The following is a 20,822-nucleotide window of genomic DNA, read 5'->3' as shown; positions in this document are numbered from 1 at the left end:
CACAGCCCTGAGAATGTCCATGGAAGTTGGATGAAACGCATCAGCTGTTTGGCTGTTTTAACAATTTTTGATGTGAAGAATAAAGACATATTGGAATTACAAGTAATGGATGAACATAATTATTCTGGAACTTTAAATCGGTGGTGCATTCCTCATTTGTGAATAATTCAGCATTGATCTTGGTGACTACTCTCTGGAAACAGCGAGAGTGGTGGATGTGCACACCCCATGATCACAATACTTGAAACATTGGACTTACTGTGGGGGAGGTTCATTACATGTGTATTTTTATGTGGATTTTTGGCCTGCTGTTTCATCTTGGTATTATACCTGGATATGAAGTTGGTACCCTGGTCAGATACCACAATGAGGAAAAAAGATCCGCATCAATGACTGGCTCAACACAAGGGCCGTTGTTCTGAGAGGGATAGCCTCTCGATACTGGGTGACATGGTTCACCAAGACCTGGATGTACCTGTTGCCTAGGGCTGTTTTGGGATCCATTGGCCCACAATTTCAATTCCTACCCGCTCAAAAGGAGTGCTCACCACAGGAAAAGATTGAAGAGGAGCCTTAGCTTTCCTCCATCTCTTACCACTTGACTGGCAAGTTTGGCAAATCATATGAAGTGCATCAGAGTGCCTTTGATTTGGAGCCCGAAAAATTGGTGACAATACTGTCAATGGTCTTGTACTGACCCAAATGTCCTGGCAAAGGCACATCATGAGCCAGACCCAGTAGGAAGGCTCTGAATTGCTGGGGTACCACCAGCACACGGGCTGACCCAGGCGCAGCAGCATTAGGCTCACAGTACAGGAGACAGTTCTCCCAATAGAGCCAATGTGATACAGACTGATCACCAGGTGCCTGGTTTGCAGCCTGCTACTGTAAACCAACAATCTGCTCCCTGCAGAATTCCTTCCAGGTGAGACCCCTTTCCTGCTGCCAATGGGTCAGCTCAGGTAAGTCTCCCTGTTTGGTCATTTGCTCCCCTGTAGGTTTGGGGATCCTCATCAAGGTCAGCCTCCTCCCAGACAGTGGGAACTTCAGGGATGGGTTTCTTTCTGGCAGGTACCTGGGCCACTGTTACAGGCTCCAGGTCATATTGATCACCCTTAATGGTTGCCGTTGTCTGAGTGATCACACACACTCACTCAAGCAGACCCACATCTCCAAATGAGACCGGTGTTCCACCTTCTCCCAAGGTGGGCTCTCCAGGCATGGTTGGACTCACAACTACTCTCAAGGTATCTGAGATCCCCCATTCAAAGGGAATCTATGCCACCTTACAAAGACACTCAGAGTAGTCTGTACAACTACAGGGTAAAGTACATTGGGGACCACCTGCTCTTCAGATATCCATTGACACTTGACAGATGTCCCACTGGCTCACGTGTCTCTTAGAGCATCCACCCTCCGTCCATTGATGGTCACCCACTGCCTGTATTTTATTGTTTTCATGCACAAGGGTCCTTTGGACCATCTCACTGTCCCCTAGTGGGGCAAGGGTAATCTCAACTGTCTCCCACCCTTCACCTGGGACCAACTCCCCCAAGCGCTACACTGACTAACCCATGTGACTGCGCACCAGTGGGTCCCCTCTCATGTGATCCTCTTAACCACATAAAAAACACTTGTTGGAACCCCTCTTTGCAGGCTTCCCTGCATTAATACAAGGTTTCTTACTACTAGGGGGATGGGGACCTTTACCATGGGAACTAGATTGGGGCCCTTTAGAGAAATCCTTCTGTTTGCCCTGCTTTTCTGCTGGGGACCCTGCTCACCCTTAGCTGAGTCTTTCACATACCACCTGTGGACCCTGATACTGGTCAGCGGTCTGCCTCCTAAGCAAGCCTCCTGGGGTCAGTAAGTTTACCATCCATAAGATGCTGGTGCAGCTCTGGCAAACAAAAACTATACAAGTGCTCCCAAGCAATCAAGACATACAACCCCTGATAGTCAGTTACCATGCTGCCCTTTATCCAACCTTCCAGTACTCTGCAAAAAGGATTAACACATTCCAACCAAGTATGAGAATCAGTTTTCTTTTTAAAGACCTAAACTTCTCCTTATACTGTTCTGGAGTGAGCTCATACCTGGGGGCAGATTTATGTTTGACTTGCGCCTCATTTACGCCGCCGTTGCGTCACTTTTGTGACGCAGCAGCGGCGCAAATCCTGCGCCATGGTGCGGGGTATTTACAACGTGACGCATCTGGGAGATGCGTCACGTTGTAAAGCCCTGCGCCACATGTAGGCGTTCCAGGGCAGGTGGGGGCGTTCCGGCGCAGGAACGCCTCCTAAAAGTGGCTGAGTGAAATCTACAAGATTTCACTCAGTCACTTTTGAGTCCATGCTGCGTCAAAACCCTGCGCCTGCTTGAAGCAGGCGTAAGGATTGACGCAGCATTGTGCAGATAGGGCCCCCCAGAGCATTGCTGGAGCTGCGTCGCGCTTGCGACACAACTCCAGCAATGCGCCACTTTTACGGCACAGATGCGTCCCGCATCTGTTCCGTTTTTGCCCCATGGTGCGCCGCATTATAAATGCGGTGCATCCATGGTAGCGGAGCTGGGGCGCAAAATAACTGGCGCATCCCTGCTGATATGCAGGGATGCGTCAGTTATTATAAATCTGCCCCCTGGTACATAAGGCCGCCTTCAAAATAGGGTAGGTGAGGTTGTTTGTTTCACCTAGGGCTTTCAAAGTGTCTGCCCCTCCTTCTTGAAGTGTTTCCAAAAACTCCCTCCCCATTGCCTCTCTGGGACCTCATTCATGTGACAGGCTGTTTCATATGCTGCAAACAAAGCATGTATGTCATCCCCTTTAGTAAAATCTTGTACAAAATACTTTGGAATGTGTGCACTTCCCCCAGACTTCACTGACTGCACACTGCCACTATTTGAACTGGACTCTGCCTGCTTGGCCTTGATGTCCACCTTCTTCGAATTTAACTCTGATTCAACAACAGTTTTCTTTCCTCCAGAGCAAGGGCCTTCTCCTTCTCTTTCTCCTGCTCTTTGTGGTCCACTTCAAACTTCTTGATTTCCATTTCATACTTGAGCTCAAGCTCTTGCTGATGCTCTCTCTCCTATCGCCCATCACGATCTCCTCTGGGGACAGATTCCGGGATGACACACTGCTGCCAACCCTGGAAGATGCTCCTATAGGCAGATCTTGAGCTCCAAAATCCCCTAGCTTGCTCTGAACATCAGATCCAAATTCCCATTCTCAGCCTCCCCAGCTTCTCTTGCTGCCCACCAGGCACTCATGGCCTTCTGCAGCTCCTCCTTCCTAGCAGAGCTTCTAATGGGGAATCCAAATTTTTACAACATTGTTTGAGCTGATCTACTTTGTAAGACTGCAACATTTCAATCTCAAACACCAATTCTGCAACCTCACTTGCTAATTCACCACAGAGAGATATGGTGCGTGGATACTTCAAGGGTTATCTCAAAAATAGGACAAAACAATCACAAATCAGCATGTGGTTGCGTGAAGGTCTACACTCGGTAGCAGTGCACACTGCTCACTCTATTTCAAAGTAAAAACACATGTCCTTATCGCACCGTTGCCACCAGTGTTAGAAATGGGGTCTCTTGTTGTCAGTGGTATACACCCTGTCCAAATAGAGACCCCTCCTTCTAGTCAGGATAAGGGGGTTACACACCTAGATAACCCATGCTCACCCCTTTGGTAGCTTGATATGAACTGACAGGGTTATCTCAGGGGCAATGTGTAAAGCATTTGTACATAACACACACAGTAACACAGTGAAAACTCTATAAATGGACACAACACCAGTTTAGAAAAATATAGAATCTTCATCTAAACCAAACAAGCCCAAAATGACAATCCAACATACAGAACTCAAAATATGACTTTTACATAAAGTGCCTCAAATGTGTCAAAATCCACAATGCAAAAAGCCGCAGAGGAGGGAAGTGTCGGAAAATACAGCGATGCGTTAGTTCCTGAGTCCTTGGCGAGGCAATGATACAGTTCTGCTGCACTCAGTAGAAGTGATGCATCGAATCAGGACTGTAGGGGGAAGTGGTGCATCGACCCCAAGGTAATTCTGGTCTGTGGGTGCTGCAACATAGATGTGCGGCACACAGGTGCGATAAGTGGAAATTGTGACGCACTGGAGGTCAATGCGGCAGCGGCAAATAGGCCTTGCAACGATTTCTTAAGCTGCGGGCCAACAATGCATCATCTCTTTAAGCCATACAGCAGGGCCTGCGTCAGAGTCGGTATTATGGTCTTGGACTTTGAAGACCGGTGTGCTGAACTTGGCATGTGGCGATTCTTCGAGCAGTTGACAGGCATTGCATTGATTTCCTAGGCCACATGGGGCAGTGCTTCGGGATTTTCTCCCCTTCGGTGGTGCTGCATTGGAAAATACAGCTGCAAGAAGGGTGAATCCTCCTTTTTGTAGATTTATTCAGTTCTTTGTAGCTCTTTGCAGCAGGAACAACATCCTAGGGCCGAGAACTCGTTTTGGCAGCACAAGGCAGGTCAGAACTCCCAGCAGTAAAGTTCAAGGAAGCTGCAGGTGAAGTCTTTATGTCTCTGATACTTTTTAAATGGAGGCAAGCACTACTTCAAACTTCTTGGAGAATCTTCTTTAAACAGGATACCTCAGCAAGGCACAAGTATAGTCCTTTCTACTGCCCACAGAAGAAGCAGCAGCTGCAGGCCAACCCAGCAAAGGGGATGTTCTCCTCCTGGCAGCTCTTCAGCTCTTTTCCTTGGCAGGGTCCTCTTAGCCCAGAAGTAATCCAACAGTCTGGGGTTTTTGGTCTAAGGAGGTCATGTTGATGGCTGAAGGCCCACCACCGCCAGCCGTGTGATGACAGACCTTCCGCCACTGGACCGCGATTTTCCCCCCGCCACATTACGATGGCGGGGGGATACAGACTGCGACCGTGGTGGACGCAAAGACCGTTCGCCATGGAACCGCCACAGGCAATAGTTCCGATTGCCTGGCGTAGCGGTCTGCATCCATAAAATGGTGGTGGTGCCTAGCAGGCACCGTCTGCCAAATTAGGATGCTTCATCCTCACCAGCGGTGGATGGATGGCTGTTCGACCGCCATTCACAGGCTGGCGGGGATTGCATTTGGGGGCCTGTTGGGGGCCCCCCTTGTGTTGGGGGAGGAGGGGGTGCACGGGAGGTACCATGCCTACATTTCCCTGCACCAGGTGGCAGGCACCTCGTGGTGCCTGCCACGTAATGCAGGGAAATGCCAACAGTGCATTTTGGACATTGTGAATGGTGCTGCAGCCAGCAGCACCCGCCACATTGGTAAAAATACATGATGCAACTGCATTGTAATCTCATGTGCCGGACCGCCACCTTACAGGTGGCAGGTCCCATGCCCAACGACGATGGCGGTCGGACAAAAGTCAGACCGCCATTGTAATGGCCCCCTAATACTTATACCCCTTTTTCCCTTTAAAGACTTTGTAAGAAAAGTCTCTCTCTGCATCAGTAAAACCAGTTCTGTCATTCCTGGTCCAGCCACACTACAGGGGACGGAGACAGCATTGTGCAAGGCAGTCACAGCTTATTCTGGTGTAAATGACAACTCCTCCCACCGCTCTAGCCCAGGAAGACCAATTAGCATATGCAGGGCTCACTTCAGCTCCCTTTGTGTGAGTGTCTGGTGTGGATGTAAAAACAACCCCCTGTCAGTCTAAACCAGATGTTGATTCCACAGGCAGGTAGAAGCTCAGGATGCTTAAAAAAGAAATGCCCACATTCTAAAAGTGGCATTTTCAAACACACAATTTCAAAGCCACCTTTACTAAAATATGTGTTATTAAATTCTGAGCTCAGGGAGGCAATATTCAAAATATCTAGCTGTTTCCAATTGGAAGTTATACTTGTAAAATGTTACCAGGCACATCCAGGCTATGGGAGAGCTAGTTCTTGCAACAGTGAAATTGGCAGGATTTCACTACCAGGACATGTAAAACACACCAGTACATGTCCTACCTTTCCCATACACTGCTCCCTTCTTAATGGGGGTACCATGGGCCTCCCTTACATGTAGGAAAAGGGCAGGTTAGGATCTGGGAAGGGGGTGCCCTTGCCAGGTCGACCAGCGTTTAAAAAATGTGCGTGCAGACACTGCGGTGGAAGGTCTGAGCCACATTTGAAAGACTACCTGTGTGGGTGGCACAATCAGTGCAGCAGACCTACTAGTATCCTTTGATTTACAGGCCCTGGACACACACAGTGCACTTTACTAGGGACTTACCAGTAAATCAAATATGCCAATCATGGAGAATCAATCAGAATTACAATTTACACAGGGAGCACTTGCACTTTGGCACTGATCAGCAGTGGCAAAGTGCCCAGAGTACCCAATCCAGCAAAAAAGAAATCCAGCAAACAGTCAAAAATGCGGGAAGTAGAGGCAAAAAGACAGATGAAACCATGCCAAGGATGCCAGGTTTAACAGTTAGGCTCTTCACCTCTGAGTCAGTCAGGCTCCATGGTTTGGGCTCTTTCTTTTTGTTCCAATCAGAGCATTCACTTCCAAGGATCCCGGAGTACTTGGGCGCGATGTGTTAATTATAAACAGCGGGGTCTGAGCATAATCTGCTCTACTCTTAATGATGTTATCCTGGCACTTGAGTTGCCTGAAACCCATTTACTTGGGAGTTAGTTGCTCCATGAACTGTCCCTTGTGCTTTGAACATGGCAGTAGTGCAAATTTAACTGCCCGGTCTCCACTCTTGTTCTCTACAGGAGTCCCTGCATTTGCTGCCAGAGCCAAAGTGAATGCTCACAAGATTACATTTGGAAAAGATTGTCATAGCAGAAATATTAAATTATAGAGCATACTTAAAACATGTTGGGTTGTACTGATGTGTGCATCAGAACTTTTGAGATGTGTAGTATAACAATCTGGAAATGGTTTCTGGGAGTAGTGCCTTCCTTCTCCGAAGACACCAACCAGATGGTGGTCCCGCGTTCCCCTGTCTACGGGTCTTCCCTGCACACATGAAACCGACGTAGGTAAGCACTTTTTAAAAATGTATTTAATAAGCAGACTGTTAGTAATTTGAGGTGGGAGATGTGTGAGACTGGAAATTAGTCGGTTTTCGATTAGAGAAGTACACCGCAGCTCTCTGAGAGCAAGTCACAGGCAGCCTAGATGTCATCCAGAGGCAAAATGCAGAATGCTAATGAGCAGTTTTAGTGCTGTTTGCTTTTTTAATTTATCTAACTTTCAAATGGCATTTGTGCCATTTTATCTCGATCTAATTCTTGTTGAAATCTGTGCTTACCTACAGTTTAATCTGTGTACCAGTAAAATGCAGTGACACAGGGTGCAGGGCTATAAAGTTGTCCCTGCTAGCAATGAGCCCTGAGCCCTGAGCCCTGTTGCTGCTGATTTGCCCTACCACTTTCAAATGTCACTAGCTGCCACTGTCTGCAAGCCTAGCTTTGTTCCAAGCAGAACCGGCATAGCGAGATGCATTGCCTGGCAGCCTCACGTCAGAACCACCCCAGCATGATGCATCCTTAACGCTGGACCAAGCAGTTCCTTAGAACCACCACTGTGCAATACATCCTAGACACATGACCTCAGATCATAGCCCTGCAGCTCCTCAAAACAACAGGTGGGTGATACATCCTTGATGCAGGACCTCACATATCAGCCCCGATAACCACTGTGTGACACATCCTCAACGCTGGACCACGCAATGCTCTGCAACCAGGATTTAAGGTAATTTGTTTAGTGGGCCTAACTTGGTCCCCGTATCCAGCCCATGCTCCTTTGTGTTCAGTCGATCTTGTGACTTTGTCCCACTACAGCATGACCAGATAACCACACTTGGTGCTCTGTACTTTTTGGCACTATTTTTACTTAAACATTTAAAATTACATATCTCTGGTTTTACTGATTAGAATTTTGTTGTTTCGTTCTCAAATAATTTATTAAATTTGACTCTATTTTTATAAATGTGTGTGGTATTTTCTTGTGTTGTGTTTCCACTTTATAACTGTTTGTGTGCTTCATAATACATTGCCTCTCAGTTAAGCCTGACTGCTTTTGTGCCAAGATACCAGAGGGTTGAGCATAGATTAATCTGGGGTTTGCTTGTGTTTCACACTGACTAGAATTGTGGTTGCTGCTTGAGAAGGCTTCACCCTCCTCAACTGGTAACCCAATTTCCTACAGGACGTGATCAAAATTATGAGGGACAGAACCAGGATATATGCTTTTTACATCTTAAGGATGCTAGCCACACCGTAAGGTTTTATGGTGGGTTGGGACATTTTACATCAATTGAGATGCTTTTCTTGTGAATGGGTGGAATATTGAATGGAAGTATATGCAGCAAAGACTAAGGACCTAATTAGGATTACAACGGTCTGATGGACTGCTGTAGCCACAGTGGTGGTGCGAGTAACAATGCACTGGCGGTCTGACGGCCCTATTACAAGTTCGGACATCGGACCACCTTGGGACCACTGCAACCGTCAGGGATCTGAGATCCCTGGCAATGTTGCGGTGGTTTTGAGGCCACAATATGCTTGGTAGTGCCGCTGCAGCCCCACCAAGCATATTATGTGTTTCCTCTCCGCCACGGTCTCCATGGCGGTGAGCCTGCCATGAAAACCGTGGTGCAGAGGAAACAAAGGGGCCCTCTAGGGTGCCCTTTTGCCTTGGGTCCATAGGGGGCCTGCAGGTGGGGGCCATGTTGTGCCCCCTGTCTGCTGTCACCCCCTTTCCTGCACACCATGGACTTTGCTGTCCATGCCATGCAGGAACGGGCTTTGGCAGTCCAATTGCGGTGCATTTTAAATAGGCACTGCCGTGGTAACACCAAAGGACTGCATGCCAGACAATGAGAATACTCGCAATCTGGCAAGCAACTGGCGGTCGAGTTTGGCAGTCCTGGAACAGGGCGCCTGCGTGGCAGCCCACTCCAGGACTGCCAAACTTGTAATCAGGCCTTAGTTTGACTCAAGGCATTTACAAACTAGGATAAAAACAGAGAGCCATTAGGTTAGATTTCTGACAATTGCTAATGAACCCTTTCATATTATTTTGTATCAGGAAATACCTAACAGGGACATTTTTTACTTTTGTCACTGATTAGAGAAATACATTTTATGAACTCTAATTGTAAGAGAGTGTGGTTATATGGTTATGTGGAGTAACATAGGCAGTCAGAGAGGGCACAGCCCTCTTGTATCGTAACATCATCTTAGTATAATGGCCACTGTCCAAAAAAGAGTGAATCCAGCCTGTGCACTTATGAAACATTCCATGTTAGCTCCCAGAATCAGTAAGTGCTTTAAGGTGTAGCAGAGATCTGCGAGTGCTTATCTCTTTAAATTTCCTGATGACCAAACGATAATCAAGTTTTATGGTTAGGTAAAGTAAATTACACGAGAACGTGCGAGGAATGATTTTGAGCAGGGCTTGGGTTTAGAATTTTGCTCAGCATAAGGGATGATGTACCTCTCAACATCTGAGCAGTCAATCTGCTTTCATTGAACGCTATTGGGACGGAATCAGTAGGAGAACTGAAACAAAGTAAGGATCACCATGGTACTAAAACAAATGATGAATGAGTCTACAGAGTACTGAAGTAGAACTCATTCTATAGTTGTTTTGATGCATTGTGGTCAGATCAGAAATGAATTCCTCCCAAGAGAGGTCAGCAACTGTTTATTTTGTTTCAAACGATTCTAGAGCTGTGGCTTGACGCAATGCTATTTGGCTATACTGATTTTCCAGAATCTGCTTAATATTTCACATCTATTAGATGCTTACATTAATTTATATCTAAAATGCAACTGATGCGAATTCAGCTTCTGTCGAGAGTGGCGCATAATTGGCACATAATTGGCACATGATTGTCCCCTGGTGCAAATTCAACTTTATTCTATAGCTTTGTAACTAAAAAATAAAGCATTTAAGACTTCACACGAAAAGTCAACGTAAGAAAGTTGGAAAGAGTGGCGGTTCAATAGATTACGATGTGTTAATTAAACTTACCTTTGTCCCGTTCTAGTCTTTCCAAGACAGAAAATATTATTTTTTCCTAAGGACATCTTTGCTGAAAATGTCTAACATACTGCAGGGCCTTCACACAGACATATGTTTTCAGGTGAAAGGTTCTAGTTAACGTCAACATATTTTCGCAAGGGTAAAAATTAGTTTTTCACTTCAGATCTTACTCCCTTTTGTTTGTGTAGGTGCATGATCCCTATGAATATTTTAAATTAACATTTCAATACAACATTGCATACAAGCACATATTCAAGCTATCATCTCTCAAACTTTAAAAGAAACTGTCTTTCTGTAGGTTGAAAAGTCTCCAAACAACGGAAACACTCTAGAAACAATATCAGAGGAGGAAGTGGCAGATCATATAAAACAGCAAGTGAATTTCTTAACTCCACTGAACTAGAAACATTCTTACTTAACGGACAGAAGGACGCCTTAAAAACTATCAGGGTGTGCACCCTCTTCATCTGTCGTGCTCTATTTGTAGTTTTTAATATGAGGGAAGAGAATAAAGTGTCATCAATTTCGCCCACAACTGGAAGAATAGCCAAAACTAACACCAAAGCTAAACACCTCTCAAAATACAGTGGTCAATGATGAGCATTTAAAATATCCCTGGCTTGCAAGATCCTCCTATTCCTATAATCTAACTCTAGCACATCAGATCATTTGTCATATGTTACTGGCCTACAACAATATGACAAATGATTGGCTAACCACAAAGTTCATTGACAGGTTGCAATAAATACAAAGCCGGGCGCCAGTCTAGGGTTTGAAAGAATGACACAAGCATGTTGACTGTAGTGCTAAGAACAGACCCCACAGTCCTGAAAACACACACTCTTCAATTCTCTGGATGTATTCCATTACTTCTCTTTCTCCTAATGATATTCTGATCCAAGGTTCCATTATATATGAAGAGAGGAGCTCCTCATTGTGCTGACTGAGCCACCAACATTTACATCCACTGTGTGAAATGTAAGGGATAACATCAGGAGTGCCGAGCTATTGTATTCATTGTTTTCCATGAATCTGTTTATTGGTTTTCATAGTAGAAAGCAAAAAACAACATTTGCATGCATGATATAACCACATGAGTGGCCCCAGGAGAGCGGGGCAGTCTGGATTTACAAGGACATACAACGTGATATGAAGCATGAACAAAATAATCACATACATGAGGACCAGATGCGGACACCAACTAAGGTGTAAGTGCCACTACGGAGCCCATGAAAATGCATACAATACAAGAGTATCATAACACAGATTTGAAGAGGAGAGTAGGGCACAACAAAATGAGGACAAAGTAAGTTAAAGGAAGGGGGGAAGTGATATGTTGCTGTGTTGCACCCCGCACAATGCCCTTCTGCATGCGCACTGCTTTGTAGTGTAGTTCCTATCTTCCTGATAGGCCCTGCGCGTTGGAATAATATACACTATAGCTTTGACATAGGACTGAGGTCAATATGTCTCTATCGAGTACATTAAACTTAATTACTTGTGTGTGCCCACTAACTCAGAGGTCACTAGAAACCGCATAAACATGACAACTTTGTTTCCCTTAGAATCGGAACAATCTCAGAATCGTGGAAATAATAGATAACAGTTTCACTCAGTCAATCGTGCATGCTTCGTTTCTACAGAGTTACACAGAAATAGATAGACGAGCGTTTCAAGTAAAAGGGTTTATTGAACAGTCTTATTTCTCGTGCAAGAGATATGAACTGCTACAATCAGACAGAATGCGAAGTAAAATATGTACAGCGTTAGCAGTAAGATAAAATAATACTGCAATAGCATGGTGTGTAGCTATGACAGATATTCAAAAAATACATACATAAATAACACAGGCTAAAATGTTAATACTCATCTGATGCTTCTAGCTAGTTCTACCCCAGTGTACCTAACCTAAGTGTAGTACGAGGTAAAGAAGTAGGTGCTGTTTGTCTATAGTCTATAGTTGCCAAGATTTGCCAAAAGTCCCTCTAGGTTCTAGTTCGCTCCATACCTTAGAATGAGTGAGGTTGGAATCTCTTTCAGAGTCTCGATCTCTAACACCCTGCAAGGGCAGTCAGAAACACTGGAGCTGGATTCTCTGCGAGGAGGATGACAGCATCTGGTCAGTGCGTCAGACGAAGGGCTTGACTTCCTTCCGAACTTGCCGTGGTGAGCTGTGTCGTGCAAGTATGCAGTCGAACCGTGGTTTGCCATGGTAAGTGAAGGTATATTTATACCTTGAAGGTGTTTAGGAATGCCAGTATTGATGTAAAAGTCGGGCAGAAGAACGTCATGAATGAACCCCTAAGGAATAGATGTTCATGCATAATAAGTGAGTTCTTGGAGAAATCAATGTTCAAGCAATGGGAAGTCCTAAAGGCTTAAGAGTCTGGTTTTCCAAGAACTTGTTGTGACGTAGATGAACAGATGTAGGTGGCCATGCCTGTATTTGGGTAGCATGGATAATGCCTAAATAAGGGGAGGATTTCTATGCCTAAATATGGGCAATGCAAATTGTGCCTATCTAAGGACATAAATCGGGAAACCTATATACAGTATTTGAATCGACACACAACACCCACTCCACTTTCGTATGAACGACATTGCTAAATCCTAAACATGCTAAACATATCTAAAAGATAGTTACATATGGATGGCTAAGAACATGTTCTAAAATACATTTGTAAAATGCATAAAACAGTTGCCATGCATAAAAATGCACTGGTGCTGTACATATCAAAGCAATGTTTCATTCTAAGCATATATTTACATTGAATGCTAAATGAATGAACATACATATATATATACATTATGAAATGGCTCGTAAATACAGAAGAAAAAAGCCGAAACCATTTCATGTCAAGTTACATAAATCAATTGTGTTTGACAAGGTGACATATAGTCTCTAAAAGTGTATCAAAGATTTCTGTTCTCTATGAATAGTTCTACTATAAGCAGATTACTGTGCCATAAAAAGAAAAATTCAAATTTTGGAGAAAAATAATTAATCATAGGAAAAAGTTTGTCTTTGTTTTGAAAAATGAAGGCCAAATTTAGAGTCTTCCCGGTACACTGTGTGCTGAATGAAAAGTCAGTGTATGTGGATGGATAAAACATGAAGGGCCTCATGTAGGTAGCCAAATACCGGTCGGTAACGGCCGATTTACGGTAAATATGCCGTTACCGACCGGTATTCAGACAAGTGAGATGTAGGAGTCCAAAAACGACTTTTCGGTAAATATGAGGCGGTAAATACCGAATCATATTTACCGAATTCTAAAATACCGAATCAGAGTTACCGAATACATACTTAACGAATCGGTAAATATGAAGTGGTAAATATGAAGTGGTAAAAATTAAATTGACATGTAGGAGCACTCGGTAATTAAGAAATCCAAGAAAATCGGTAAATAAGAGTCGGTAATTAACACGGATTGAAAGCAGGTGGTAACCATCAACAGTGCATATAAGCAATCCCAAAATGCAACAGCGTGGACAACATGGCCGCTATGTATGTCATTGCAAGGCGCCTACGTCTACAGGCAGCAGGACTGAGGGTTTGGCGACGGGAGGAACGCATCTACAGACAGCGCATCACACTATTCCAGCTGACTGATGCAGAGATACATGAGAGGTACAGGCTACACCCCGAAACCATCATGGACTCAATCAGGGACCTTCACCCACTCCTGGACCAGCCAATAAGAAGGGCGCACGCCATACCCCCACATGTGCAGGTGCTCTGCAGCCTACATCTGCTGGCATCCGGCAGTTATCAGGTGGTGATAGCTGCGGTGGGTGGTGTATCCCAGAGTTGCCTGTCACGTTTCTTCAGGAAGTTCCTGGATGCCATGATGCAGAGAATGCACCACTACATCAGCTTCCCCAACACACAGGCTGCACTGCAGAAAACAAAAACAGACTTTTATCACATGGCACAGTTCCCCCATGTCATCGGCTGTATTGATGGTACACACATCCCAATCTGTCCACCAGCTGACACAGAGCACATCTACAGGAACAGGAAGTCCACCCACTCCATCAATGTGCAGGTGATCTGTGATGCAGGGAACATCATCACAGATATTGTTGCAAAGTTTCCTGGGAGCACCCACGACTCGTACATCTTCCAGAATAGTGGGATCTACACACGACTGAGTGCCGGAGAATTTGGAGAGGGATACCTGCTAGGTGAGTAACAGTGACGCCCCTTGCAACCTGCAAATCATAGTGTAAAGAGGCATGTGACTGATGTTTCCCTTCAACTCATATAGGCGACAGTGCATATGCATGCCGGTCATTCATCCTCACTCCCTACCTACACCCAGCAACCCAGAGTGAGAGACGATACAACGTGGCACACAAAACAACACGCAATGTGGTGGAGCGCACGTTTGGACTACTGAAGAGCAGGTTCCGCTGCCTCCACAAGAGCGGAGGCGCACGCCAGTACACACCCATCACCTGCTGCAAGATTATTGCCACTTGTGCAATGCTGCACAACCTTGCCACGAAAAAAGGTACAGATGTGGAACTAACATATTTTGAGGACAACGAGGATGAGTCAGGCCAGCCACAGGGCAACGCAGCTAGAGTGCCAACTGCAATCGATGGGAGAGAGAGACGGGCAGAGATCACATGCAACTATTTCTGAGTAAGTAAGGGGACACAGCCAGTTGTGATTAGTCATGACGTGGTTTTAATGTGGCACCACGCCATGAACACATGAACAAGCCAATCTGGCAATATAACATCTATACAAGGAGTATGTCCAGGGTTACGTCACCCATTGGGAAGTGGCTAAGCAGGGCCACATCAATGTTTGCGCATACGCGCTGCAGTGGTGGATGGCACGGCCTGTGCATCCTCACTAGAGCCAACCCCAAGCCGCCTGCTGCTCCTGCGTGCTTCTGGGATGGGGGGTGTGATGCTGCTCCTGCTGCTGGTGTCGATGCTCTCCGCAGCATCCCCTGCAGCAGTTGTCGACGCCTGACTAGTCAATAGCACCCCTAGTGCACTTGTCACCTGCACCATCCCCCGAGACAGGTCGCTGCAGCAGTGTGTTAGGCCCTCCTGCATCGTCACAGAGCGCCGGCACAGTAGAGAAGTCGCAGTTGCCAGACGGTTGAGTGCCCTGTTGGTAGTGTCCCTTCTCTGCCGTTCCCGGCGCCGTGCCTCGATGTCAGCATCCAATTTGCTGCACAACTGCTGGACTGACTGGGACATGTCCCGAATGCCCGCAGCCATGCCGCTGATGTTATTGTCCATGTTGAGTAATGTAGTTTTCATCACCCGCATGTGCCTCTGGACTGTCATGACTGCCTTTGTTTGCAGGCGCTGTTGTTTCAACATTTGGCCCTCGAGACCCAAGAAGACACCCTGGCCGTCAATGGGTGCTGGTGGACTCTGGACACGCGACCTGCGGCGCCCTCTTGCTCCCGTCTGTGCTGCCTGTGAGGTGTGGGGCACAGTGGCATGGCTCCCTTCCTGGGGCCTGGTGAGTTCTTCAGGGCCCATGCTGTCGTCTGACGAGGTGTCTAAGGCTCGTAGCCTGGCTGCTGGACGCCTCCTCATTCCCACACCTGCAAGCGGAGATGTGGCCGGTGATTCAAACATGAGTGGCGATGCTGGCTCTGGGTGAGGTGATGCTGGCTCTGGGTGAGGTGATGCTGGCTCTGGGTGAGGTGATGCTGGCTCTGGCTGCGGCGAGGCTGCCTGTGTTGGTGGTGCGGCTGCCAGTGGGCCTGCTCCCTGGTCTGAACTTGTGCTGGCTAGAGGTGATATTTGTGGCCGGTGTGCCGTCTCTCCTGCAGCATGCCCTGTCCTGCATGATGTCACATCTGTGGACAGAAATACAACATTGGCTCAGTGTCCCCGAAGGGCTGCATTGAAAGCGTCACATTAAATAATTTCACATTCCAAAATGTCCTCTGTCTCCTTGTGCCTCGTGTGCGTGACATGCCTTGTTGCCCTGTAACATTTACGTCATGGTTAGTGTTTCCCTGACTACATCTCCCGGAATGCATTGCCTGTCTGCACTGACACGTGTGGACTGCAGTGTGATTCTCGTTTCACATTGGGGGATGTGGGATAGGGATAGGGGGTGCTACATTGCTGTGCTTTCGTCTTACCTTGTTGTGTGGCGGCTCTGGCAGAGCTGTCGGCGTCCCCAAGACCCACGACGCTCTCTTGCTCGATTGTGGCCCCCACCAGCTCCTCCAGTTCGGTGAGGTCAGGTGCCCTGTTGGTTCCACCTCCAGTCTGGCTGGCCTCCTTCTGGATGTCGCCCATCTTCCTCTTGGTTACAATCCTCAGGTCATACCAGCGCTTCTTTAGGACCTCTATGTCCCTGTGGGTCACTCCCACGGCATTCACATGGGCCTGGATGGCCAGCCATATGTTGCGCTTTTCAGCCTCAGGCACTTGCAGGGATTGCCTTCCAAACAGCTTCTGGTGCTGCTTCACCACCTCTTCCACCAGCACCTGGAGTTCCTTGGGGCTAAATTTCAGCTTCCTCCTCCTTTCCCCTCCGTCTCTCTGTGTTCTCTGGCTGGACATGATGTTCGTTTTCCCGCTCGCACCGGCTCCCTGCCTCTCCTCTGCACTCCAAGCCTCTCCAGGGTCGGCTAATTATGTACACCTGCCTGGGTGTGGCCACTTCCTGGTTGGGTGGGCTGTGGTTGCACGGGATTAGCTGTTTCGTCAAGTCATGTGATTTTATTTACCGATTCCGTACATACCGATTCGGTATTTTCCGATTCGGTAAATACCACCTCGGTATTTTCCGATTCGGTAAATACCACCTCGGTATTTTCCGATTCGGTAAATACCACCTCGGTATTTACCGATTCGGTGAATTCCGATTCGTGATTACCGAATGTTACCGAATCGGTAACTGTTACCGAATTTTTACCTACATATAACTTACCGATTCTAATTTACCGATTCGGTACGGCTCGGTATTTAAGAAACGGTAAAATTTATTTACCTACATGAGGCCCGAAATCTTCTAATCCTGTAGACAAAACGTCATCCATCGTTGTAGGTGAAAGTTGGATTACCTTGTTTAGAAGACTAACCGCACATAGATGAGAAACATCGACTTCAGCATTGGACGCATCAGCAATGTTCATATCGGATGTTACCTGCGTGCCTGTTGTTTCCTCTTGTACCTCAGCAGTAGCAATTTACGTCTGTGAGATCTCAATGAATGCCGTCATCAGGATTGGTAGCCGCTGGGGACAACACACAGCATGGGCCGTTATAGGGTCCAGCAGAGTATCGATATCCGTAGGCATGACTGATGGAAGTATTAGACAGATGTCTATCACGCATTCTTCACCGCAATGCAGGCAGCGTAGAACAGGTAAGATGCAATCTTGCCAGATTGGTCTGAATGACAGAAACCATGTGGTATTTAATTCTCGTAGACGAGGTAAACACAAAATTTGGACAATGCGCTCATGACACTTCATTTCCAATAGAGCTCTCTCTATGGTGCTCGGAGTGACGCTGATGATTTGGCTTGCCATATCTGAGCAGTACTAGCAAAAATAGGATCCCTGAAACGAGTCCAAAAAGTAGTGGCAGTGCGCCAAACACAGAGTGCACAAAGTTGGGAATTATTCCGAGGACTGCTTGAAAAGGTGCTAACAGTCCTGACGCACGGTCTTAAATACATGTTCAATACCGCTCGTATCAAACAAGTTTAAGATACGTTCCAACATTTTGGAGAAATGTATAGGGCATTTTGTATTGAAAAGGGCATGTATCTCGGCAGAAGTCTTTGTGACTTGTAGATCATAGGTTTCTTTGGCCGCAGTCAGTGGCACGGTTTGTTGTAAAAGAATGGCTTTCATTCTGCTTAGAGTATCAATTCGTATATAAGAGATGTTCAGTGAAGGCCATAGAGGTGACTCCCTGACTGTCTGTATTTGCTCTCCAATGAATATATCCTGGACAACAGAGTTGTTAACCCATTGTCTACTACAGAGAGAGATTTCTCTAAATTAATACGATCAATTTCTCTTATTCGTTCTGCAGTTTCTGCTTGGGTAATCTTCCATATTTCATTATAAGCAGCGTAGATACCGGCATATATGAAACATTTTTGACACGGTTTTCTTGGTCCTAGCAAGAATTCCCTAAGGTCTGCGCCTTCTTTAAGCAAAGATAAGTGTTGTTTTACATCCTGCAGTGTAGCTTTCTGTAGCCAATCAAGGCAGAGTTTCCCTACACTATATGTTGTTACTACCCCTGGATGCTGTCTTCGAACATAGCGTGGGTCTGGCCTATTGATAGTGAAACCCTGTGTTTTGTTCAGGGATCAATCTTGACAGTTGTTTGTGTCTGTGGGCCAGAGCAACCATTTTTTCCATTTTGGATCTGATCTGTTGTGATGCAAAATATTATGTACATCGACCTCCCCCTGTGTAGTGCTATTACTCGCAGGTATTGGTATGGTCGGTGTGTTCATGTCTTTGATCTTGGCTAATTCAAGGCAAGACGTCTGTTGGATAGTGTCATTCAAAAACATAATTTGCTCCGGGATGACACAGGCTCTAAACAAAGCTCCTACCCCCTGCACTTGCCAATCTTTTGTACCCCAGACAGATTTCGTCTCAATGTTGTCTTTCCAAAAGTCGAAACCCTGTCTAGACAGTTGGGCATTAAAAGCTGCAGAACAAATCTGTTTCGTATTGGTTAACATATTTTTTGTTCCTGTCTTATTCACATTCTTGAAATAAAGCGATGTTGATAAGTTGAACCCTGAAAAATATGGAAATTTAATTGCCAAAGTTTTTGAGCTACCCTTTGGAGGTGTAGGACAATGTTCCCATTGGTTATACATAAATACATTTCTAGGTGATGCAGTTTTATGCAAGAAATTATGACCATAATGGTTATAACAATACATTTGTTCATAGTCTGATGAACCCTCTAAATATTCATGATTTGTGAATACTGCAGACATTTCTAGATCAGACTTCATGTTATGAACAGTCTCGAAGTCCCAATCATCAGAAAAGGTACTAGAGGCAATAAAGTCCCTCAATGAAACTTTAAATAAGTGTGGAATCCTCAAAAGTACTGACGGGCCAACAATGTCATATTCAGTTCTGTCCCAAACTATACCATTTGGTATAGGAACGGCTGTAATGTTCACTGATGACAAGTCTCTTGCTTTACGATGAGAAGATTTGTGTGGCTGGAGAAGTAAGTTCACTCTTTTACTTGCTGTGTCCATTTGAATATATCTTCCATTTATCAGCATACCCAGAGTTATTACCAGAGCTAACCAAAGTAGAAAGAAGAATATTCCCAAAACAATCAATAGTTCAATCCATGGTGTAACTAAAAAAGTCTTTTTCACAAGATGAAAAAAGTCAGTTGCTTGTTCTTTGAAAGTTATTTGTGCTGGCGTCGTTTCAGGTTTGCTGGGATCCTCAGAAAATGTATCAAAGTTCATGAAATAGACAGAGGCAGATCTGTCAATGGTTGGAATCGCATCAGGATTCGATGAAATTGCTGGAACCAGTTGATCACTTGTTACGTCGTTGTAGACATGTGTATCAGGGCGAACTGTTATTTGGGTCTCAAGAGGGACGAGTTCCATAGCTTTGTTGCTTAGTCCTTTATTTCTCACTGTAGAATCTTCAAAGGTGATGAGTCACTCAGTTTGAACCTCTTGGATTGTAGCCAGCGGAGTGCGCCTGCTACATCTTCAGAGTCCACTTGGCCTACTGCTTAGTATCGGCCACATAGTGTGGTTTGATCAGGTCGATGGACACAAATCTTTTCTCCTTTTTACCAGCAAGGGGCAGCAGTAGTACTGTTCTTGATCCGTGGATTGCTCGGACAGGTACTGGTTGTCTGAGAGAAGGCCCAATTTCCTTCTTGTCTGCGATATTTTCTCTGACTAGATCACCGAGCTTTGGAATCCAGACAGGCTTTGCTGGGACGTTTGGTTTTTCCCCAGTGGTGGTTGGCTTCAGGAACACGTTGCTTTGTTTCGATCTTAGTTCATTTAAGTCCTGTAAAACAGCCAAATGATCTTTGATTTCAATTATTTTTATTTTCCACCACTGTGCCTTTCATGTCAAGGTCAGGAATCAACATTCTAGTTCCAAATAGGACTTCATATGGAGTGACACCCCTAGAGAACTTCTTGGCAAATTGTTTAATGAGCGTTGGAACCCATAAAGATGTTTGACCCACCCATCACCCGAACCTAATACCCTAGCTGCTATAGACTGCTTTACGTTTTTTTCTTTCCACAACAGAATTTCCCTCAGGATGGAATGGAGAAGAATACTGCAATGCTACGCCCAAACTGGCCATGGCTTCTTTGTAAGCTCAAGAGCTAAGCGCAGGACCCTGGTCAGAATGTAATGTGCCAATTGCGTATGTGCCGATAAAGACTCGCAAATCTTATTTATAACAGTTCGACCGTCAGCTGAGCGCTGAGGCCACATCCACAGGAACCTTGAACACGAATCCACTGCGACCATGATATATTTATAGTTACCATCCCTTTTTAATGGACCACAGTGGTCCAGGTAAACACATGCTAAGGGTTTATCTGAAATTAACAGGGTCGTCTGCGCGGGACATTTTACAGTATAGACTTTCATCTTCTGGCATATTTCACAATCTAAAACATAATTCCTGGTCTGTTTCCTAAACCCTGCCCACCAGTATCTCTGTTTTAATAATGATACTGTGGCGGAAACACCTGCATGAGCAGAGGGGATCCCTTCATTTGCTGCTAGGATTAGTCCTAGT

General features: G+C 45.7%; 1 protein-coding gene across 1 annotated transcript in view; it reads right to left on the bottom strand.

The window, feature by feature from the left end:
- Positions 1-20,822, bottom strand: part of HTR2C (5-hydroxytryptamine receptor 2C) — a 3,718,710-nt gene that overhangs the window by 775,478 nt on the left and 2,922,410 nt on the right. The window lies entirely within an intron of this gene.

This window comes from Triturus cristatus, chromosome 5_2 (genome assembly GCF_964204655.1).
Source record: "Triturus cristatus chromosome 5_2, aTriCri1.1, whole genome shotgun sequence".
NCBI lineage: Eukaryota > Metazoa > Chordata > Amphibia > Caudata > Salamandridae > Triturus > Triturus cristatus.
The sequence above is the reverse complement of the archived record's forward strand: the minus strand, read 5'-3'. Positions and strand labels throughout refer to the sequence as shown.